Here is a 19138-nt window from a genome sequence, read left to right as displayed (position 1 = left end):
AAATTTTCTTTTGTTACCAACTGACAGTGTAATTTCTGCATAATTACTATTTGTAATTTCTGCATAAATTCTGCATAAATTTTCTGCATAAACAACAATTACTGCATAAATTTTCTAGTTACTGTTTGTAATTTCTATAAAATTACTGTTTGTATTTTTGCATAACTACTGTTTGTAATTTCTGCATAATTTCAACATAAATTTTATGCATAAACAGTAATTTTTGCATAAATTTTCTAGTTATTTTTGTAATTTCTGCATAATTACTATTTCTATATAATTACTATTTGTGTTTTTGCAAAATTACTGTTTGTAATTTCTGCATAATTTCTGCATAAATTTTCTGCATATGCAGTAATTTCTGCATAAATTTTCTAGTTACTGTTTGTAATTTCTGCATAATTGCTGTTTCTGCATAATTGCTATTTCTGCATAATTACTGTTTGTGTTTCTGCATAATTACTTTTATGTTTCTGCATAGTTGTTGTTTTCTACATAGTTAGTTTCATGTCATTCATGTAGAACAAAGCATCATTTGCAGATATACTAAAAGGTTCAGAATAGAAAACACCAATACCAAATTATTTAGTTTGATGCCATTAGTGTGTGTGTGTGTGTGTGTGTGTGTGTGTGTGTGTTGTTCTCTACTGAAATGAGTGGAATCCTTGTGGATTTTGCTGCTCTTTGTGCCCTTTTAAGCCTTAATTGCTAATTAAGGAGAAATTGTTTGTTGATGGACCAGAAATAACATGTGCTTCATATTCAAAACTACTGCTGAGAATGTGACAAATAATAATGGTGAATGGTAGTTATGATTGCATCATGGTGCATTGGTTATTATATAGTCAACTTGCATATTTAGTTTGAGTGTATTAATGGTTTAGGTTCCATTTTGTTGCTTGGCAAACACACATGATGTTTCTGCAGTCTCAAATTGCTGTCTAAAATAGGACATTCAAACCAAGGCACAAACACTTCACAACAATGCAACAACTGGTATACAAGTCATAGATTAATTAAAAAGACCATGTTCCATTGCTAATGTCTCGGATTATAGAGAGAATTACACCAAAATTCAGGCCTTTTCCCACTAATACCTACCAACACATACTAACACAAACATTCTGCCAAAACCTACCAACATACACAAACATTTTGGGTCTCCTACATTTATACCAAATTCTCATAGCACACTTTATTAATTGGGCCTAGCCATTTCATCTGATCCTCTAAATAATACTGCCCATCCTTGTTCTTTCCTACATAAACCAATTCTAAGTTGATCCCAGCAGCCTCAGCTACAGCTTTTGTTGTAGCTGTGAATTTCCAGATCCAGTTAATGTCCTCACCTCCATACAAGCATACAACTTTCCCTTTAGCCATTTGGTAAATAAAGAAGCAACATATTAGTACTATAATTAGTGAGTTAATAAGAAAAAAAGTGGGGAAAAAATGCTCATACACGCCCTAAACTTTCAACTACTGGCCAAAAGACCCCCTCAACTTTTTTATTGGTCAATTTACTCCTTAAACTATTTACAACTACCAAATTAATACTTCAGTTAGTCACATGTTAAAACACTAACGGAATATGCACATGTCACTCACGTGACTTTCAAATACAAACATAAAAAAACCCAAATGTCCAAAACCAAATAGAAAGAAGAGAACAGAACTAGGTTCAGCAAAGAGAGAGAATCCATGCCGTTCAGAGTCACTGCCGAGCTTCTCTTCGTCGTCTCGCCGCCCTTGTCCCAGCAGTGCCTTGGTGGTTCCACTACATTGTTCAATCTGGAAACCACCACACAACCGCAACGCCACCACTATGACCAAAACCCATCAAGAACCAGTGAAGAAGAACAAAAAAAAAAAAAAAAAAGAGCAGAAAAACCAGGAAAAACGAGCAGAAATATGAGCAAAACCCAGATAAAAAAAAACCAGAAAAAAGAGTAGAAATATGAGCAACCCAAATCAAAACCAACAGATCAAGAACAACTAGTAAAAGCCCAGCTCGAAACGCAAAGAGAGGTTGAAACCCATGCCCGAAATGCAAACAAAGCCCGAAATCCAACCTGAAATCCACGCCAAAACATAAACACAAACACTGAAACCCATACCAAAACACAAACACAACTCGAAATCCACTCTGAAACTTAAACATAAACGCCGAAACCCATACCGAAACAGAAACACAAACGCCGAAATGGGTCAACGATGGAGGCTTAGGGCTTGGGTCGGTGACGAATTAAGGAAGAAAGATAGTTGGAGCTTGGCAGGGGAGAGACATACCCAGATTGAACAGTGCGGCAGAACCACCAAGGCGCTACTGGGATAAAGGAGGCGAGATGGCGAAGAGAAGCTCGGCAGTGGCTCTAAACGACATGGATTCTCTCTCTCTCTCTGCCAGACCTGGTTCTCTTCTCCTCTTTCTGTTGGGTTTTGGACGTTTGGGTTTTTTTATGTTTGTATTTGAAAGTCATGTGAGTGACATGTGCATATTTCGTTAGTGTTTTAACATGTGACTAACTAAAGTATTGATTTAGCAGTTGTGAATAGTTTAAGGAGTAAATTGGCCAATAAAAAAGTTGAGGGGGTCTTTTGGCCAGTAGTTGAAAGTTTAGAGGGTGTATGGGCATTTTTCCCAAAAAAAGTGCATATATATATATATATATATGCATGCACGATTACAAACCTTTAATAAAAAGATTCCATCAAACCCTTTTTCTTACATCTGAAAGACTAAAATACTATACAAGAAAATTACCCCAGTTCTTTGTTGATTCAATCCTCCACTGGTTGCTATTGCGAAGTATCAATTGGGATGTGTTATAGCTTCAACTTCTGAAATTAATAAAATATAAAATAATCACTGTTAAATAAACAAACAAACAAACAAACCCAGCATTCTACAAAACCCAATCAATTTTTTTTTTTAAATATTTTAATCAGAAGCTTACTAACAAGTAACAAGACATACTAGTTAAAAGCATGGGATGATATCATGATACTGATTATACTAATCAAAGATGAGAAAAAACCCTAGCTAGCGAAACCGATAAAAGAATTTTGAAAACCAAGAGAAAAAAGTATAAGTTGTACTTAGTACGCACTTAGAAATTTGTTGCTGGCATTGCTACATCCATGGTAGAATTTGGAATTTTTCGAAGTCCAAATATCACGATCCGATTTCATCCCTCGTTTCTAATGTCATTCTTACACAGTGAAACCATCCCCACCGCCACCACCATCAAACCCACACATCCCATAACAAAAAAATTAGCCGCAAATCAAAAGCAACCACCATCGACTACCCACAAATCAGCCACAATACCCACAACAAAAAATCAAAGCAAAAAAGGAAACCCCAGCAACCCCACTCCACCACCACTACACTACACCACACCACCACTAGTAAACTCACCGCCAAAAAAAAAATCATAGACCTAGTAAACCAGCACCACCACAGACCACCATAGACCTACTAAGCAAAATACCCATACCAAACCCACCACCATAGCACCGCCGCTCTTCACAGAAAAAAAACCAAGCCACCGATCTGATAGAGAGGGAGAAAGAGAGCAAACCACCGAATCCACAACACTGCTGATCTGAGAGAAAGGGAGAAGGTTTGCAGATGCAATACCCATTTGCAGATGCGATCTGAGAACGTATGGGAAGCAAACATTTTCTATTGATCTGAGAAAGAGAGTTTGAAATATTTAGATGGGTTTGGTGAGAGAGAAACTGTTTTTTGTCCATTGAGTTAAAGAGCCTCTAGTTTAAGTGTTGAACCTGAGTTAAGTGTGTTTTAATTTTAAATGACGTGGCGCGTTTTTTAGCGTGGATCATTTTAAAAAAAATCCCTGCCGTGAACTGGATCCTCTCCATTTCAAAGGGAAATGGAGAGGATCCGGATCCCCTCCACGAGGCCACGCCACTTAAACCGACCTTATGCTTTGGGAAAAAAAAAAAAACTAGGAAAGCAAAGAAAATTTAATAGTTGCCTAGTTTTATCTAGGAAAAGATTAAAAGTATTATATATATATATATATATAGAGAGAGAGAGAGAGAGAGAGAGAGAGAAATGCAATTTTCACAACATTTTTATAACAAATCATAAGTGGCAGGTTACAAATTATTATTGGTGAGCAAAAAAATAATTTAAGTGATAGGTTCAAATTAGAATCAATAACAACTTATCACATCTAATCTAATCTAATCTAATGCTATATATAATAGCAGAAGCCTTTAAGGAGGTGCTGCCACATTTGGAAAAAAGACCCCTTAAAATGCAGACACGTATAAGTTAAAAAGCAATAAATTACAAGGGTTCATTATGTTAAAATACAGCCACTTGGTATAAAAAGAAACTAACCGCTTAAAACCAAATAAATAAATAAATAAATAAAGATTGGTACACGGAGAAAGGAGAGAAAGATGAGGCGCGCCAAAGACCCTAACATAGAGAGACCGAGAGCAAGAGCGAGAGGGGAGATCCCAACAATGGTGACACTCTAACGCACACCTACAGAAAGCCATCAACACCATTACCATCAAATTGAGAGATATGAAGATAGATAGAGACAGTCCATAAGGTGCGTAGGAGTAGAGATTGAGGAAGAGAAAACTAAGTGCCATTAACATGTTACCATCATATCGTCAGAACTACCATCGGTAAAGGTTTTCTTTTCTTTCTTTCTTAGATCTGTGTATGAGATTGGTTGGTTGAATTTATTTAGGTATTTGGATTACACTAGGTTTTGATTTTTTTTTTTTTTTTTTTTGGTTTTCACTATAAAGAAACGGGATTTTTTTTTTAGATTATAAAACGTAGAGAGGGAGAGAGATTCGGTCTGTCATAGAGGGTGGAGAGAGACAAATTTGAGAAGACAGTCAGGCCCATACCCTCCACTGGTATAGTCTCTGTTTTTTTTGTACTGAAGGTTAGCATACTCCTTTCCTCTTCAAATACTATTTTTTTTGTTTAGAAGATAGACTGAAACTCCTCACCATTGCCTTTTCGATTCAAATTAGAATCTTAAATCTTCAATTTTGAATTCAAAACCAGTAGTTCTCCTTGCACAATTTTCTAGGGTTGTTCTTTTACCCCTTTTAAAAAATAGATGGGTTGATCCTCTTTCTTTGAATGCTTTGGTTTCAAATTATCCCTCTATCTTCTTTAATTTTTGGTAACATTAGGGATTTTGTCCTTATCTATTGTGGTTAAGAGTCAAAATTTACCTTGGATTATTTAAAATCTAAAATTATTAGACGAAAACGAAGTTTCCAGATAAAGTTTATGCAAAAAGTGTTTACTGTTATGCGAAAATTAACTATTTTGTTTGAAGTGTGGTATCGTGATTAAATTTGGGCATATTGTTTTATTGTTGTTAATCTTGCTTTATGGATGTATTTGGGATATCCTTGGTCTACCAAAGCCAAATCCTTTGCCAACATCTTTTACTGTTATCCTTGATGATACTTTATCTTTCATTGCTAACATCTTTTTTCTAATTCTGCTAATAGAACAACTTAATTTTTTATACACAATTTGTTTGATTACTGATTTTTTGTTTGTATTTTAACAGAGTTTATTACATTGTATTGTATTATGTTAGACACTGTTTAACTAAACAAAAAAGAATTCATTGAAAAAAACAGAGATAACTGGAGAGAGAGAGAGAGAGAGAGAGAGAGAGAGAGAGAGAGAGAGAGAGAGAGCAATTTGCGGCCAAGCACTACTGTTGCTCTCCATACACCAAAAAAATGGCCTCCCTCCACTGTTTAACTGCTACAGGTGAAGGGTTTTTTTTTTGTTCGTTTTTATATTACACTATAACTTGATTTTTATCTTTAGTCGTTTGGTTGGATAGGTTTGGATTTATGTATTTGAGTTAGATTTGGATTTGGCTATGGTATTTGGGTTAGAATTGTTTTCTACTTAACGTAATTTTTTTGATTGATTTTGGTAATTTTTCACAGGGAGTATTCTTGAATTCTTGCCTTTTGGAAATATGAATTCTAATTTTTGATTTCTTTTATTGATTTTTTTTTCTTTCTATAATGAGCATTTTTAAATTCGTGTCTTTGGTTTTTTGTTGTATTCTGATTCGAAATCCTGGTTTCTCTATTTGTGTTTGCCTTTTGTTGGAGCCTTTGGACTTTGTGGAATTATAAGGGTGTGGACATAAAAACTATTAATGTTCCTTAAGATTTTTTCTTTTTCTTTTTTGATACGTCATCAGTTCTTTCTTTGTTTTAGAGTTATGATTGAATTTCAACATATGGTGTCTACTATTTATATGTTATTAGACAACAAACTTTCTATTTGTGTTATTAATATTTCATTCTACGCAGAGAGCAAAGAGTAGGATCAACAAAGGATGCAATTTCAACATGATTGGTAGACCTGATGCTGTTGGATAACATGCTTTGTGGGATAACATTTACTATCTTCAACAATCTGTCACTAACACAAGTTTTAAACTTTTAATTTTTCTTTACCTTTCTTATATGACACACTTTGTACTTCTTTCTATTTGTTTATAGGACTTCTATTATTTCTTTTAATTGTTTCTTCAAACTTATCTAAACATATGGACATCCTCATAAATTCCTTAATGTATGCATGTACCACTCTGCTGAGGTTTAATATTCACAAAAATATAGAGGACAAGACAGGGGTATATTAATGCTTACATTATTTTTGTGAGATTGTTGAATTACCTTTGAATCTCTGATATGGGAACAATCTTTCACATTTTTACAATTCAAACCATATTATAATATTCGCTTTAACTTCTTTGGTAGTCACTCTTTTATCTTTTTCTTCTGTAATTTAAAAAACTTTCTTACCCTATCATTTTATTGAAATACAGATTTACTATGTTCTATGTCAAGTATGACACTTGGGTATTTTTGCAATAAGATTTGCTAGATCAAATTGATAGTTTAGGATGGCCTGATTTTCATTTTGTTTATAGACTTTGTATTAAATTTTGTCCATTGATGTATTTGGGTTTGAATTGGCTATATTTTGAATATTTTAGTCAGCTTTTTCTTCAATTTTTTTTTTAAAATTTTCCTCGGCATAGCATTTTTTTTTTTTTTAAGTTTTTTTGTCTATAATATTCCACAATTGCTTTTCCTTAGCATCTGAATTTTTCAATATCTATATTTTGTAATTTTGTAAACGGAAGCTTTTCCTATTCGAATTAGCATCTACCTTTTCCCTACTTAATAGGCTAGGGTTCTTCTTTGATTTTTTTGTAAATTGATGACTTTATTCTATTTCTTTGGATTCTTTTGTTTCAATTTATCATTTATGGCTTTTGTTTTGGTATCATTAGTGGATTTTTCCCTTGAAATTTTGTGTTTAAAAGTCAATTTCTCCTTGGAAGGTTTTATATTTGAATTGTAGAGTGTTATGATTTTATCTAAGTTATGGTTTTTTAAAATAAATTAAAATGTTTGGTTTTGATTTATGATTTAAAAAAAAAGGGTAGCCAACTGAATGTTAAAATTGTGTTATCTTTGTTTACTAAACATGGTTGTATTGTTTACACATTAATTTTTAGATTATTATGTGGAACTTGAAAATTATCTTTGTTTTAAAAAAAAAATGTAATATGGGAAAAATCTTCCACTTTTTTGCAAGATTACTACGTTTGCTTCAGCTTCTTCTATAGTCTCTCTTTCATCCTTTTCCCTATAAATTAAAAATCCTTATTACTCCATTTTGTTGAAACATAGATTTACAGCGTTTTCTGTCAAATACGACACTTGAGTATTCTGCAAGAAGTGTTGATTGGTTGAACTAACTGGTTAGGATGCCCTGATTTTGCCTATGTTTATTTCATATTCTGGATTAGATTTTGTCCATTAATATATTTGGGTTTGACTTGGTTTTGCTTTGCAAATTTTAATCGGCTATTTTGTTTTAAGTTGATTCAATAATTTTTAGTTATAACTTTACAGCGTTCTTTGCCATATAAGACACTTGGGTGTTATGTAAGAAGAGTTGCTAGATCAAACTAACAGGTTAGTGTGGCTTGACTTTCCCTGTATTTATCTCATATTTTAGATTAAATTTTGTTGATTACTGTATTTGGGTTGGTTTTGTTCTGCAAATTTTTGTCATCTTTTTAAAAGTATTTGGATTCAATTAGTTTTTGTTTTGGACTGAACTAAACTGAACTGTAAAACTATTATGATTCCATTAGGTTTTTCCCATCATTTTCCAGTAGCAAAATATGATGTTATGAGAGACTTATAGATATATTAAAGCATTTGAAGGTCTGGATAAGCTATAAAAAGTTGGAGGTTACTTTTAACTTTGTGCCTAGATAGAATAAACCACTCAAATTTCTTATATTGGTGTATTGTTTAAAGAGATTTAAGCTTTTATAGGGCTTTGAACTCCTGTTAATATTCATGTATTACTTAAGGGTTTTTTTTCTTTTTTTTTTTGGTATGGAAACTTCTATCTGGATCTAACATTTCTTTATTGTTATATATTTTTTTAATTATGTTTTAATTACTTGAATTTTTTCCTTGAATTAGAAGCATATAAGTTTGTGAATGTATAAGAAAACTTACTTCGTTCTGTATAACCAAATTTGTAGTCCAACTTGCAATAGATTTTGATTGCAAGGAGATATCGGTACTGATGGTGTAATGAAAATGCACAAGTCCTATTTCGTCCATATGGGTCATCCATAAAAAAAGAATGGAGAGATGGGACACGAGAAGCATGCTCATCCCCAATAACCTTGTCCATCCTTAAGAAAGGATGGACGAGTCCATTGGACCTTGAGCATATTGAGCTTTTGACGAGCATGATTTTCACCAGGCGTAACCATAACCAGCCAAGTTCTCCAACTAACCATTATGGAACACCGGTCCAAATAAAGTAACTTCCATGGCAATTACGGAAGTTACCTCCGAATCTTCTGAATTCCTCGACAATAGGAACGATTATTAAACAAATAACCGTTCCATGTACGCTACATAAGCATTCTCTTAAGAAGAGGTAATTCATTCTGACACTTTCATACAAAGTGGAATTCCGAAAATATTGACTTTATCATTAGAGGATCCTTGGCAGGTCTTCTCCGGTCTCCTCTGATCTTATGTTTATTTTTCAGGACATTCCAATCAACTTTGAGATCAACGCCTAAGACATTCAGCCTACTAATTTCCTTGTGTTCATCAATTGGCGCCGTCTGTAGGAAAGAAGTTTGTTAGATTTCATCCTTGAAGTTCTACAATTCCTTTCTCCGACAAAAGGTTGCAATGGTTCAGACAAGATTGAGGGCTACTAGTCCAAGCCATCATGAGAGTAGAGACGCCTCTAGCAATCCTCACAGTGATCGTCAATATGAGCCAACCATGCAACCATCCTCTGTTCAACATGTACAATCCATGGCAGCCGCTATGGCAGAGTTAACCTGCCAGAACCAAGAATTGACTAGAGAGATCAATCTTAGGAGGCAGCGACATGAGACTTATGGAGAAGAACAAGGCCAAAGCCAGGGAGATGGAAGAGATGCAGAACCTGAAAGCCAATTAAGGGGTACACATCAAGAAGGATGCCACACTTGGAGAGGAAAATGGACCAAATGAAGAAAGTTATGGATGAGATGAGGGAGAACATAAGGAGAACAAATCTCGTAGAAGATCTAGTTCACCAAACAGATTCCCCTTTCACAGCTTCCATCAATGGTCACCCCTTGCCTCCAAAATTCAAGATGCCTTCCTTGGATTTGTATGATAAAACGCGTGAACTGTTTGATCACATTGCTACTTTTAAGACTACGATGCACCTTTAAGGGGTCTCGGATGAAATTATGTGTAAAGCCTTCCCTACCACCCTTAAAGGTCCGGCACGGGTCTGGTTCAGCAAAATACCCTCGAATTTAGTAAGTTCTTTTGAAGAGTTGAGCAAGCTGTTTGTTAGTAACTTCATTGGGGGACAAAGACACAAGCGTTCCTCATCTAGCCTGTTAACCATAGAGCAAGGAGAGAATGAAAGCTTGCGGTCCTTCATCACTCATTTCAACAGAGAAGTCTTAACCGTGGACGAGGTAAATGATAAGCTACTATTGGCGGCCTTCCATAATGGGGTTAATTCTAACTTATTCATACATAAGCTTTATGAGAAAGAGCCTCAGTCCATGGCCAAACTCGTCCATTCGGCTCAAAACTTTATGAACGCAGAAGATGCTATCATAGTATTGTCGCTTCCACAGAGACCACGGGCACGACATGGATGAATGTTTTGATTTAAAACAGCAGATTGAAAATCTTATTAAAGAAGGAAAACTGAGAAGTTTCCTTGGACAAGATCACAAAGATGAAAATTAAAGGGGAAGGTGGAAGAGATGTCACGACCTCTGCTAGGGGAAATAAGAGTTATTATAGAAGGTGGTTTAATAGGTTGGTTGTCCAAGTCAAGAAAGACGTACCTGAAGGTAGTACAGAACGTCCAACTTTTTGGACGATCACCAAGGACAAAGACCACTTAAGAACAAGTTATCATATTTAAGGACGAGGATGCTAAAAGAGTTCATCACCCTCACGATGATGCCATTGTCATTACATTGCTTATTGCCAACTATACAACAAGAAAAGTGTTGGTGGACAATGGGAGTTCGGTAGACATTTTGTATTACCCTGCCTTTCAGCAAATGAAACTTGGATGAGATCAACTTTGTCCAGTAAACTCACCTTTGGTAGGTTTCGACGAAATGAAAGTACAGCCCGTGGACACTGTCACCTTACCTGTGGTGGTGGGAGCATATCCACAGCAGGTAACCAAGGACGTGAATTTTCTCATGGTTGATTGTTCGTCTTCCTATAACACCATAATTGAAAGACCAACTTTAAATAGTTGGAAAGTAGTCAAGTCCACTTACCATTTATCAGTCAAGTTCCCTATGGAGCATGGAATAGGACAAGTACAAGGAGATCAACTTACAGCCAGTGAATGTTATCTAGCTATGTTGGCCGTGGACGAACAGGTTCAGATGATGAGCATTAAGGAAAGGAGAGGTGTGGCAGAGCCCACCGAAGCGTTGGAAAACATTTTCTTGGACGAAGACAACCCCAAAATGTGCACCAAGGTAGGAATAGATATAGAAGAAAAGACTAGGATCTCATCCGTCTCCTGAAGAAGAATATTGATATGTTTTCATGGAGTCATGAAGACATGCCGGGTATAGACCCCAGTGTCATTACCCACCGTCTGAATGTGTATCTTACCTCTAAGCCTATACGACAGAAGAAAATGGTGTTTACTTCTAAGAGAGACAACACCATTAAAGAAGAGGTACAGAAATTGACTACAACAAAGTTTATTTGAGAAGTTTATTACCCAGACTGGTTGGCTAATGTGGTAATGATTAAGAAGGCAAACGGTAAGTGGAGAATGTGTGTAGATTTCACCGATCTAAACAAGGCTTGCCCCAAGGACAGCTACCCGTTGCCATGCATTGACTAATTGGTAGATTCTACTATGGGTCACAAATTACTTAGCTTTATGGATGCTTTTTCTGGATACAATCAAATAAGGATGGACGAGGCAGACCAAAAGAGGACATCTTTTCTCACCAGCCAAGGCTTGTTCTGTTATAAGGTGATGCCCTTCGGTATGAAGAATGCAGGAGCAACATATCAAAGGTTGGTTAACCACATGTTTCATCTACAAATTGGACGAAATGTAGAAGTCTATGTGGATGACATGTTGGTAAAGAGTTAGGACGAGGGAAAACATCTAGACGACCCACAGGAAACATTTAACACACTCAGGTAGTACAACATGAAGTTGAACCCCAACAAATGTGCTTTTGGAGTATCATTAGAGAAGTTCCTAGGGTTCATGGTTTCACATAGGGGAATTGAAGCAAATCCAGACAAGATCCAAGCGATTCTAAACATGGAGCCTCCACATAATATCAAAGAAGTCCAGTCTCTTACCGGGCGAATTGTCGCCCTTAACAGGTTTATCTCTAAAGCTACTGATAAATGTTTGTCATTTTTTAAAGTTCTTAAAAAAGTGTTTGAATGGACCGACGAGTGTCAGAAAGCTTTTAAAGATCTGAAAACGTACCTCACTGTGGCTCCTTTACTAAGTCCGTCCATATTGGAAGAGGAGTTATATTTGTAACTGGCAGTAAGCTTGCATGCCGTAAGTTCAACATTGGTGAGGGAGGAAGGCAAATGCAAAAGCTCGTGTACTATACAAGTAAAGCATTGTGAGGAGCAAAAGGACGATATCCACAAATAGAGAAATTGGCTTTTGCATTAATAACAGCTTCTAGGAAGTTGAGGCATTACTTCCAAGCTCATGTCATTAATGTTACGACCGATCATCCGCTCAAGAAAGCAATGAACAAGTTGGATGCTGTAAGATGACTGATCCAATGGGCTGTTGAGCTCAGCAAGTTTGACATAAGATATCAACCAAGGCATGCCATAAAAGCTCAAGCCCTGGCAGACTTCATTGCAGAGTTTACCCCAAATTATGATAATTTGGATGAGATGGAACACAGTGAGAAGTGGGTTGTCTATGTGGATGGCTCGTATACACAACATGCAAGGGGAATATGTGTGGTTCTACAATCCCCAGAATGAGATAAACTAAAACACAAGGTTCGTCTGCAGTACCAAGCAACTAATAACGAAGTTGAGTATGAAGCCCTCCTTAAAATGCTGGAGCTGGCTAAGTCTGTGGAAGCAAAGTCAATACTCGTCTTGGGAGATTTCCAGTTGATCATAGGCCAAGTAAATGGGACATATGAGGCTAAAGAAGAACGGATGAAGAAGTACCTTAATAGGGCGATGCGCCTCATAAAAAAATTTGAGGAAGTTGACTTCATTCAAATCCCAAGGGAAAAGAACGTGGAAGCAGATACCCTAGCAAATGAAGCCTCAGCAAATGAAGCCGCGGACGAGTTTGATGAGATTCAGTATATATCGAGTATTGATATCCCAAAAAAACAACAGGTGGAGAGCGGAGGAAATTGGTGACCCCCATTTTATCATGCATGAAGGACGGATAACTTCCAGAAGAGGGAGACGAGGCTAGAAAGCTTAGAGTAAGATTAACCAGGTATGTCCTTATGGTCGAGATATTATACAAAAGAGGCTTTTCTCAACCTTATCTAAGGTGATTAGCTCTAGATGAGGCAAACTATGTATTAAGGGAGGTTTATGAAGGAGCATGTGGCAATCACTTAATACTCGTCTTAGGAGATTCCCAGTTAATCATAGGCCAAGTAAATGGGACATATGAGGCTAAAGAAGAACGGATGAAGAAGTACCTTAATAGGGTGATGCGCCTCATAAAAAAATTTGAGGAAGCTGACTTCATTCAAATCCTAAGGGAAAAGAGCATGGAAGCAGATACCCTAGCAAAAGAAGCCTTAGCAAATGAAGCTGCGAACGAGTTTGATGAGATTCAGTACATACCGAGTATTGATATCCCAGAAATACAACAGGTGGAGAGCGGAGGAAATTGGATGACCCCCATTATATCATACATGAAAGACAGACGACTTCCAGAAGAGGGAGACGAGGCTAGAAAGCTCAGAGTAAGATTAACTAGGTACGTCCTTATGGACGAGATGTTATACAAAAGAGGCTTTTCTCAACCTTATCTAAGGTGTTTAGCTCTAGACGAGGTGAACTATGTATTAAGGGAGGTTCATGAAGGAGCATGTGGCAATCACTCAAGAGCCAGGTCGCTCGTCCACAAGGTCGTCCGTGCAAGATATTACTGGCCGAATATGCAAGCTGATGCCAAGGCATATGTCAAGGTCTACGATCAATGCCAACGGTTTAGTAACATCCCTAGACAACCATCAGAGTACCTCACCCCGATGATGGCCCCATGACCCTTTGCCTAATGGAAACTAGACATCTTGGGTCCCTTTTCCCCCGATACATGACAAATGAAGTTTTTGGTAGTTGGCATTGATTATTTCACAAAGTGGATAGAAGCGGAACCCTTAGCAAATATTACACAACAAAATGTTAAGAATTTCGTTTGGAAAAACATCATATGCAGGTTTAGAGTACCTAGAGTGTTGGTATCAGATAATGGACAACAATTTGACAATGCGCTCTTCAGAGACTTCTGTGAACACTTCGGGATTCAGAATTATTACTCTTCACCTGCCCATCCACAAGCAAACGGTCAAGCCGAAGTTGCTAACCGATCCTTGTTGAAGATCATCAAGACTCGGCTTGAAATGGCAAAAGGAGTATGGCCAGATGAGCTACCAGGTGTTCTATGGACATACAGGACTACAATGAGAACCCCTACAGGGGAAACTCCTTTCAAGTTAGCCTATGGAAGTGAAACAGTCATACCTACAGAAGTGCATATGGCCAACCACAGGCTCATGACGTACCAAGAGAAGGATAATGAGGAACAACTACGCCTGAGCTTTGATTTGATAGACGAAGTGAGAATGGATGCAAAGCACAGGACAACAAGGTACAAAAGCTTCATGGCCAGGCAACATGATGCAATGGTAAAACCCAGGCGTTTCAACGTAGGGGACCTCGTCTTAAAAAGGGTTTCTTTCACAACCAAGAACCTAGCTTATGGAAAATTGGGACCTAATTAGGAAGGACCTTATAGAGTTATCAACTGTAAATGGCAAAGATCCCACTACTTTGAGGCCCTAGACGGAAGGAAATTGGAACATCCTTGAAATGTTGAACACCTGAGGAGGTACTATCAGTAAAATGCCAACAGTCTTGGACGAGACTTGCCATTCTAGACGAGCCAAAGTTATCTTGCTTTATGTTATTAATATTATATGTTATGTTTTAACTTCTTAAAAATGTATTAGTTTTAAGTTAACTATGGACGAAGTCGTGAACTTTGTATGAATAAGGCACTAGCTTCTAAGCATGTGCCATACTTGTGAATGATGTTTATATTATGAATGTGGTTTGAATTCTCAAATGCATGTGATATATAAATTCTCCATAATTTCAGTTCCAAAAAGGCTAAGGCCAAAGACGAGTAAATTCTCTGGACGCAGGGATGTACTGTAGATTCTCATAAGGGTAAACCAAACTAAGGCATAATCGTCCAAACCATGGACAAGCTAAAGCATTGGACGGTTTAAACAATGGACGAGTTAAAGCCATTGTTGCATTAGTTCAACCCATGGACGAGAAAATGCATGAGCAAATGCTTAATCTATTGATAGGACACCAACCAAACAATCCGACCTATGGACGAGTGAAAGGTTGGGCCTTCATAAAACGTAAAAATCAGCTAAGTCTAAGGATGAGTAAGGTTGATAATTACCATTTCACATAGACGAATCATACTTGTTGAAATTCAAGAAATGAAAAAGTGTATATTTATGTTAAAAAGGGAGAAATTCCTTCTATGGACGAGCCAAAATTCGAAATCTCATGAAAATAGAATAGAAACTTTCGTCCATATCATAATAGAAAATAATAACATTCAGTTGTTTAAGGGCAGACGACCAACGTCCAAAACACCCTTATAAAACCTAAAATTGTTTTAACAACTCGTCCTAAAACCACGGATGAGTTTAATGTACTTGAATTACATAATAAAGGTCCCAAACAGTGGACCAGATAAAAAAAAGAAAAGGAACAAAAATACAAAGATTAAAATATTTTCTAAGCAGGGGGGCATCTACGTTAGGATCATCTTGAGGGGGCAGAGTTGAAGCATTGTCCTCAACGTTAACATCCTCGAAGCTGGTTTGGAGAAGAGAGTTGGTAGCAGCATTTAGGTTAAGCTTAATGAAGTTGAAGTCCACTTTAAGGAAGTTTTCAACAGCGTCCATGAAGTCTTTGGACGCCTTGAACTCAGCAACTGCATCCTCTTTTGCCTTGGAGAGAAGGGTACTCAACACGTCGTTCTTTTTCTGCAAATGATCAAGACAAGTATCCTTCTCCACTATATCAGCTTTCAACTCCTCGATCAAGTTTTGATGCTCCGTCGCTTCCTCCTTAGCCTTGGCAGCTACCTCAGCTCGTTTTTTACTCTCATCCCTCACGTTTTGGATTGTCGTCTCCAGCAAGATCCCCATCTTGTCCAAGTCAGTGGCTTGCTTGGACGCTGCGATGAATTTTGACATGGCCTACACAAGAAACACCAAAATGTTGGTTGGACGAGGAAAGTTACGAAGTAATAAAGACGATGAAAATAAAGTTACCTTAAAAAGATCATGAACACCTGAGTGTTCAAAATCCTTTAGGGACATGTTATAACAGACGTTTATGTTCTCATCCCTTACATCTTCCCCGAAGCATTCCCAGGCTAAGTCTTCATTTTTGACAATATTTGTGGGAACCCTCGGAAGAGGCTAGGAACCCTCGGTAGACATTTAGAGGGAAGCAAATAGAAGTGCAGACTGTCTAGCAAACTTAGGACTTCATTTAGATACTGATTTTACTCTTCTTTCCAGTCCGCCTGTGGACTTAATTTCTTGTTTGGAGGTCGATAGCCGTGGTTTGTATCGCAACAGGTCATGTTTTGTTCCTGAGGCTGCTTTCTAGTTTTCAATGAAACTTCCTTTTTACCAAAAAGAACATAAATATTATGACCACGTGAATAGTAAATACAAGCAATACTACTATGTAAACTTGCCAGTGTAGTTAAAGGACAATGAATGTTCTCTCAAGAGAAGACTTCACACATATATACACTTAGATTAGATTAAAGTAAAATTTCTATCTTGTATATTAAAAAAAAAAAGTTTAGATACAATATATTTTTAATTATTTTTTTATAATAATTATTGACATAACCTATGCTGATTGGTGCATAAAAAAATATTTGGATAATTAATCCAAATAGAAGAGAATTTCAATCCGATATTTTCCATCTCACCAACTTTATCCAAATTATTATTATTATTGGATTTCTTTTTCAACCAAAAACAGCCTGTACTAGCTAGAAAGAACAAGAGTTCTAAAAAAAACAAAATTCTATGATCACGTCACATGTAGCTGTAGGAAGTAGAGACAAAGAAAATCCTACCTAAACCATTGATGACATTTTCCTTCGTTCCCTCTCTCTCAGGTTACGTTGCGTCGAGTTTCTCCGGTTTGAAAGTTCTAAAAAAACAATAAAAATGTAGCACTCAATTTTTGCTTAGATTTTTTTTTTTTTTTTTTTTTCTGAGAAAAATGATGCATTCAATAAAAAATCTTATCAAATATATTATAATAAATCTCACCATAAACGAGTACACAACCAGTTTATCAATATAAGAAAAGTTATATTAATACTTAAAAGTTAAAACGTTACAACATTTTGTTACAAATCACTCACACCATTCTTTATCCTTATGTATTATTTACTGGCTGCGTCAATTTAGTCATTGGTGTGAAATTTTATATAAAACACCTCAAAAAAAAAAAGAATAAAAATAAATCACTCATGTAAATTGCAAGAAAAGTTGTTTATTTTACAATATATTTTATTAAAATATTATTTCTTTCTCAATTTTTTATTACTTTCAAATCATTTTTATTTTTTTATATAAATAAATAATAATAATAAATAAATTTACTTCTAAATAGTAATCATATAAATATATATTGCTACTGTTGTAACAATGTAAATATACTCATTTATTAGAAATTAATCGTTATAGATAATTTTTGGATTAAAATGTTGCAAACGTTTTTTTTTAGTTTTTTTTATAGGAATAGTTGCAAAAGTTGAACCATGTAAAAGTGAATCAACACTTTTCTCATCTAAATTCTCTGTCATGTAAACACTTTTTTTTTTTTTTTTGGTCAAGTAAACACCTGAATTGCAGTGGCCGAAAATTTTTCAATCAAATCACTGACTATTATTACAGCGGCCGAAAGCTTTTTTGTTTTTTAATGGTCAAATCATTGGGTATTGCACCAGGTGCAATACATTGCACCTGATGTGAATCCCCTTACAAGCATTAGAGCATCTCCAGTAAAATAACCAAATTTTTGTACTGTTTGGCTAATAAATAGTGACACTTAACTTTTACCTACTTATTTTTTCAAATACATTTCTAACATATTCTCTATCTCATTCTCTATCTCATTTAAATATTATTTTTTCATTCATTCTTAATCATCATTTATTCTTCCTATATTTATTCCCAACAATTATATTTTTTAATGAAAAGTGTTATATTTACAACATTTTTTGCAATACTTTCACAACAAAATTTATGTGAAAATTTGTTGCTAGTTCTAATTTGAACTCACCACTGAAATTATTATTTTTTTCTCGCCAATATTAACTAATAATAATTTATTATTTAAAATTTACTGTGAAAATATTGTGAAAATATTGTGATAGTATTTTTTAATTAAGATTTTTTTATATTATGTTTCTTCCTTTCATTTCAATTTCATCCACGTTTTATTTCTTTATTTCTTTTTTCTTTTTCTTATTTTTCTCCTCCATCCAAGTGTCCAGCTCCAGCCCCCTTCTTTTTATTTTCTTTTTACCTCAAGAAACTTCCAGCATTTCACAGTTGCACAGAGAGAGAGAGAGAGAGAGAGAGAGAGAGAGAGAGAGAGAGAGAGAGAGAGAGAGAGAGAGAGAGAGAGAGAGAGAGAGAGAGAGAGTCGTCCAGCATCTTGTCATCCACCACAGCATCTCGTCATCCGCTGCATCTCGTCGTCCACCGCCGCTCCAGCATCTCCACCACCGCCCGTGTCCTCCCCACCACCAGGCTGGGTCAGTCGGCTTGTTCTTTTTTTTTTTCATATTTACTTGCTCTGATTCAACTTTATTTTAAGAATTGGATTTTTTTTTTTTTTTTGTGTTTGGATCAATTCTTGTTTTTTTCTTTTATTTTTCTGATTTCATTTTGTTTATGAGAAAAAAAGAAGCAATGGCAACGGAGAGAATGAGAGAAGAAAAAAAAAAGCAACAGAGAGAATGAGAAAAAAAGAAATGCGGAGGAGAGAGAAAGAATTGATATAATAAGTTATTGGTGTAATATTTTAATCAATGATATTCAATTGCTAATGTACAGTAGCCCATCAGATCTGATGGGCTACTGTTCATAAGCTAAAATTTTTTTCCGGTTTTAGAGAATCTGCTGGAGCTTGTTTTTGTGGTTCCATTCTCTATAAT

At 35.8% G+C, this 19138-nt stretch overlaps 1 long non-coding RNA gene across 2 annotated transcripts; it reads left to right on the top strand.

Moving 5' to 3' along the window:
• Window positions 1-4396: 4396 nt before the first annotated feature.
• On the top strand, window positions 4397-16596 carry LOC136070313 (uncharacterized). 2 transcript variants are annotated; one of them, XR_010631585.1, is made up of 5 exons: window positions 4397-4674; window positions 4821-4943; window positions 7978-8040; window positions 8223-9031; window positions 9147-16596. It is a non-coding gene; the product is annotated as an uncharacterized LOC136070313 (long non-coding RNA). The 2 variants fall into 2 exon arrangements; XR_010631586.1 differs by lacking the exons at window positions 7978-8040; window positions 8223-9031; window positions 9147-16596 and adding an exon at window positions 6358-6676.
• Window positions 16597-19138: the final 2542 nt, after the last annotated feature.

Source organism: Quercus suber, unplaced genomic scaffold, assembly GCF_002906115.3.
Source record: "Quercus suber isolate HL8 unplaced genomic scaffold, Cork oak 2.0 scaffold_225, whole genome shotgun sequence".
In the NCBI taxonomy this organism is placed as follows: domain Eukaryota; kingdom Viridiplantae; phylum Streptophyta; class Magnoliopsida; order Fagales; family Fagaceae; genus Quercus; species Quercus suber.
Note: the sequence above shows the minus strand (reverse complement) of the source record. Positions and strands in the feature narration are given on the sequence as shown.